This window comes from Ursus arctos, unplaced genomic scaffold (genome assembly GCF_023065955.2).
Source record: "Ursus arctos isolate Adak ecotype North America unplaced genomic scaffold, UrsArc2.0 scaffold_22, whole genome shotgun sequence".
Lineage (NCBI taxonomy): Eukaryota > Metazoa > Chordata > Mammalia > Carnivora > Ursidae > Ursus > Ursus arctos.
This window is the reverse complement of record NW_026622897.1, coordinates 56,008,316-56,014,361: the sequence shown is the minus strand read 5'-3', so window position 1 is coordinate 56,014,361 and position 6,046 is coordinate 56,008,316. Positions and strand designations below refer to the sequence as shown.

The following is a 6,046-nucleotide window of genomic DNA, read 5'->3' as shown; positions in this document are numbered from 1 at the left end:
GTTATTGGTGCTCTCAGAGAACAGCTACAATCCAATAGTCTCCAGACTTTATTTTTGAACAGTGGAACCCTCTCTTTCGACTGCAGTTCAAATTAAATCTAGTTAGTGGTCTCAATATCTAGTTAGATCTCTAATGAAATAATGGATCGAGGGAGCAAACATCACTGGCTCCTAAAATCATCAGGCAAAAAGCTGATGGGAACTACTTTAACAAATAGATCAAATTGACAATATCTGAACCCACTCATCAATCTAAACATTATTAAAAAAAGAGAGAAAACCAGATATAGTTGGACATCCTTTCAAAACGAAAGAAAAGCAGGGCACCGGGGTGGCTCAGTCGGTTAAGCATCTGCCTTGGGCTCTGGTCATGATCTCAAGGTCCTGGTATCAAGCCCAGAGTCCTTCCTGCTCAGCCGGAATCCGCTTTTCCCTCTGCCCCTCCCCTCCACTCATTCTCTCTCTCTCTCAAATAAATGAAATCTTAAAAAAAAAAAAGAAAGAAAATGATTAAACCTGAATCTGATCAAGCATCAAGATCCAACTACCAATTTATAGTACAATACAGAGAGCATAGGAACACATTAAATACCACCATAGGGGGGCGCCTGGGTAGCGCAGCGGTTAAGCATCTGCCGAAGGCTCAGGGCGTGATCCCAGCATTCTGGGTTCGAGCCCCACATCAGGCTCCTCCACTAAGAGCCTGCTTCTTCCTCTCGCACTCCCCCTGCTTGTGTTCCCTCTCGCGCTGGCTGTCTCTGTCTGTCAAATAAATAAATAAAATCTTTAAAAATAAATAAATAGGGGGTGCCTGGGTAGCGCAGTCGTTAAGCGTCTGCCTTTGGCTCAGGGCGTGACCCCGGCATTATGGGATCGAGCCCCACATCGGGCTCCTCGGCTAGGAGCCTGCTTCTTCCTCTCCCACTCCCCCTGCTTGTGTTCCCTCTCTCTCTGGCTGTCTCTCTGTCACATAAATAAATAAATAAAAATAAATAAATAAATAAATAAATAAATAAATAAATACCACCATAGGGGATAATCAGCAAAATCCAGAAACTGGGAAACTCGTCTGGACAAATGACTCGGTTTCTTCAACACAGAATTGCAAGGAAAAGAAAAGAAGTGGGGCAGGGGGGAAAGCTATGGATTAGAAGAAACTCAAGATTTAGATCAACCAGGAAAAAAAGAAATAAAAGACATCCAAATTGGAAAAGAAGAAAAATTGTCACTATTTGCAGAAGACATAATACTATATATAGGAAACCCTAAAGACTCCACCAGAAAACTATTAGAACAAATAATTCAGTAAAGTTGCAGGATACAAAATTAATATACAGAAATCTGTTGCATTTCTATATGCTATTAATGAACTATTAGGGGAAAAAATTAAGAAAACAATCCCATTTATAATTGCATCAAAAAGAATAAAATACCTAGGAATAAATTTATAAATAAATTTACCAAGGAGGTAAAAGAGCTATACAGGAAGACGCTGATAAAAGAAATTAAAACTGTAAGACACTGATAAAGAAAACGGAAAACTGTAAGACACTGATTAAAGAAACTAAAGAAGACACAAATAAATGGAAAGATATACAATGCTCATGGATTGGAAGAATTAATATTATTAAAATGTCCACACTACCCAAAGCAATCTATAGATTCAATGCAACCCCAATCAGAATACCAATGGCATTTTTCACAGAACTAGAACAAATATTCCTAAAATTTGTATGGAACCACAAAAGATCACAAAAAGCCAAATAATCTTAAGAAAGAAGAACAAAGCTGGAGGTATCGTGTTCCCTGATTTCAAACCATACTACAAAACAACAGTAATCAAAATAGTATTGTGCAGGCACAAAAACAGACACATAGATCAGTGGAATAGAACAGACGGTCCACAGGCACCTGGGTGTCTCAGTCCGTTAAACATCTGCCTTCCACTCAGAACATGATCTCAGGGTCCTACGATCGAGCCCTGCAGTGGGCTCTTTGCTCAGCGGGGAACCTGCTTCTCCCTCTCCCTCTGCCTGCCGCCCTGCCTACTTGTGATCCCTCTCTCTGTCAAATAAATAAATAAAATCTTTAAAAAAAAAAAAAAAAGAATAGACAGTCCAGAATCAAACCTACATTTATACTGTCATTTAATCTTTAACAAAGAAGGCAAAGACATACAACAGGGAAAAGTCTCTTCAATAAATGGTGTTGGAAAAACTGGACAAATATGTGGAAAAGAATGAAACTGGACCACTTTCTTATACCCTACACAAAAATAATCTCAAAATGGATTAAAAACTTAAATATAAGACCAGAACCCATAAAACTCCTAGAAGAATACATAGGCATAAGCTCTTGGACACTGGTCTAAGCAGTTTGGGAGGGGGGGGGTAATCTGTCTCTTCAGGCAAGAACAACAAAACCAAAAATAAAGAAATGGGGGGCACCTGGGTAGCGCAGTCATTAAGCATCTGCCTTCGGCTCAGGGCGTGATCCCGCCGTTCTGGGATCGAGCCCCACATCAGGCTCCTCCACTGGAAGCCTGCTTCTCCCTCTCCCACTCCCCCTGCTTGTGTTCCCTCTCTCACTACCTGTCTATCTCTCTGTCAAGTAAATAAATAAAATCTTAAGAAAGAAAGAAAGAAAGAAAGAAAGAAAGAAAGAAAGAAAGAAAGAAAGAAAGAAAGGGAACTACATTAAACTAAAAAAAAAAATTTAGATCAACCAATGTATACTTGGTAGATATGAATAAATCAACCGATATGAATAAATCAACTTAAACACTGAGACTAGTTGATGACATTAAAGGATTATTGTTGTATTTTTAGGTGTGATAATGATATTTTGGTTATGTTTTCAAATACAGTTCTTTTAAAAATACATAATAATGTTTGCGAATGAAATAATATGCCTCGAATTTGCTTCGAAATAATCCAAACAGGTGGGAGGGTAAAGATGAAATAGCATTAATGAGACTGGCCTTGAGTACAAAATTGTAGATGGGGAGTAATGGGCACATAGGGGTTCATTATACTGCCCTCTCCAGTTTTTTTCTTTTCTCATTTACTTATTTGACAGAGAGAGAGCACGTGCACGTGCACACAAGCAGGGGGAGGGGCAAAGGGAGAGGGAGAAGCAGGCTGCTGGCTGAGCAGGGAGCCTGACTCAGGCCTGATCCCAGAACCCTGGGATCATGATCTGCGCTCTCTCTCTCTTGCTTAACAACTGAGCCACCCAGGTGCCCCTCTCTAATTTGGTTTTTGTGGGGTTTTTTTAAGATTTATTTATTTTATTTATTTAAGAGACAGAGACGGAGAGAGAATGAGAGCAGGGGGAGGGGCAGAGAAGAGGGAGAGAATCTCAAGCAGACTCCCCGCTGAGCAGGTGGGTGAAGCCAGGCTCCATCCAACAACCCTGAGATCATGACCTGAACTGAAACCTGAACTGAAATCAAGAGTGGGGCACTCAACCAAATGAGCTACCCAGGAACCCCTGCCTTCTCTAGTTTTAAATATGTTCAAATTTTTCCATAATACAAAAGGTTGGCTTTTTTTGTTTTTTGTTAAGAGAGAGTGTGCATGAGCATGAGTTGGGGGGAGTAGGGGTAAAGGAAGAAGGAAAGAGAGACTCTTTTTTTTTTTCTTTTAAAGATTTTATTTATTTATTTATTTATTTATTTATTTATTTATTTATTTGACAGAGAGAGAGAGTGCACAAGCAGGGGGAGCAGCAGAGGGAGAGGGAGAAGCAGGCTCCCCGCTGAGCAGGGAGCCCAAAACGGGGCTCAACCCCAGGACCCCAGGATCATGACCTGAGCCGAAGTAGACACCCAACCGACCGAGCCTCCCAGGAGCCCTGGGAAAGAGAGAATCTCAAGCAGGCTCCATGCCCAGCACAGAGCTTGATCTTATCTCATGACCCTGAGATCATTACCCCAGTTGAAATCAAGAGTCAGACGCTTAACAGACTGAGCCACCCAGGCACCCACCCCCAAAAGGTTTTTTTCAAGTTGAAAAATAAGCTGAGTATGGAGGGGCTACAGTTGAGACATGTGAGTAAAGCCTACATCTCTTCCCACTGACTCACTTCCCTCACAGTGATCCCTGAGGCATCTTGGGAAGCCCCAAGATACCTAGAAAACAGTCTGAAGACCAACACTGCATTATATGGAATACAGATACCCGAGTAAGAGAACCTGGCTTCAAATCTTGGCTCTGCGCCTTAATAGCCGTGTGACACCTCTAATAAGTTACCCTTTGAGCTTCTTACCCTTGTGCAAATAGGGCTACCTCCCAGGATAGCAACAAGGATCAAATAAAATAAGAGATTAAAATACTGTGTATTCTTAAAGTATATATGATTGTTAGGACTACTTAGGGAGATAACTTGCCTTTTATTCCTAACGCCAAAGTTACTCAACCCCCATCCCATCCCAGCTTTCATGCCAATGCCTTCGAATCTTCAGAAAACACACATAAAATTCTGTGAAGACATGAGAGGCAGCAGGAATTAAGATTCAACGCTGTGGGCAACCCCTGTGTGCCTGGCCAGCTACAGTATGTGTGTGGGGGCGGGGAGAAAGGGGAGGGCAGTAATGGGAAAGTGCCCTAGAGATGACGGAAAATTTACCGTCAGCCTAGGCTCCAAGTCTCTAACTACCAATCCCAAATGACAAAAAGATAAGTAAGTACCAGGCACTTGTGATGAAGGCCAACTATTAGTCAGGAAAAAGTTTCTTGTTAATGACAGTTTACCTGTTTCGGACTCAGAAATAATGAAACCTATCCTTTTTGTCAACACTTAAATTCCATTTTCCTTCCACAGCCCCTCATGTTTTGAATGATTTTGTCTATAAACATGCACTTATTGAGAAATAATTCAACATTTTCAGCTGTGTTTATTACCACTACTTTTTCTTTTCAAAATGCTGATCCAGATTTCAACCAACCATATACAATTATCAAAGCTTCATAACAATATTTTGAAATCACACACCTCACCATTCTGGCTTTGATACTAATGAGCAAGAAAGTGAAAGTAAACATGTAGACATTCAAGCACTGGGCCGTGCTACCAGTTGCTTATTTTGGCTGTATGCTTGTGTCCAAGGTCATTCACTCACTGGACAGGTTTATGTCCTATGATGCCATCAACTGCCAGTCAAAGCCCCAATCAGCTTGAACAAACTGGTGTTACCCCACAGCACTGACGCAATTAAAAACCAAAAGCAAAGACACTTCTATTGTCAGTAAATGTACAATTTCCATTAGGCTTATTGAAATATTGAAATCAACCTAAATTCATTTATTCATTCAAAAACAAATATTGACTAAGTGTCTCCATCCAAGACCCTACAGTAGACACTAGGGACAAAATGAAGATGACGTAGTCCGTGTCCTCAGGGATTACACCAATACACCCACCCCTTCACTGCTTTCATGGACCCCACCAAAACTGTGTTGGAAGAGGTGACATTTTCATTCCCTTATGAACACAAACAACTTGTGAAAAGGCAACCTGCTTCAAGACGTACGTCTCAAAAGCACAGCCCTGATCTGCAGGCACAAGTTGCTCCACTACTAGAAAGATCAAGAAAATGGTTTCTAAGATAAGTCTCTGTCAGTATATCAACAGATATCTACTGAATTTCTATTTTGTCTTTGGGCACTGTGCTAGATAAGGGATACGCAAACTGTGGTCCTCGGGCCAAATACAGCCCCATACGTGTCTTTGCAAATAAAGTTTTATTGGAACACAGTCATGCATGTTCATTTACATACAGCCTATGGCTGCTTTCCTGCAACAACTTGCCACTTCAACAAAAACCATAAGGCCCACCAAGCCTAAAACATTTACTATCTGGGCCCTTACAAAAAATGTTTGCCAACTCCTACGCCAGACTCTGAAGATGCAGCAATGTGTCTGTATGTTAATCTAGATGGTAGTTACATGGGTATACACACGTGTAAAAATACATCAAGCATTTCATTCATTTAATCATATTTATGCCGTAACTCAATACTTTATTTTAACGAAATTTAAAGAG

The 6,046-nt window shown here is 40.8% G+C and overlaps 1 protein-coding gene across 4 annotated transcripts in view; it reads right to left on the bottom strand.

Annotated features, from left to right (window-relative positions):
* STIM1 (stromal interaction molecule 1) overlaps positions 1–6,046 on the bottom strand; it is a 186,023-nt gene that overhangs the window by 149,060 nt on the left and 30,917 nt on the right. The gene's annotated exons all lie outside the window — the stretch shown is intronic.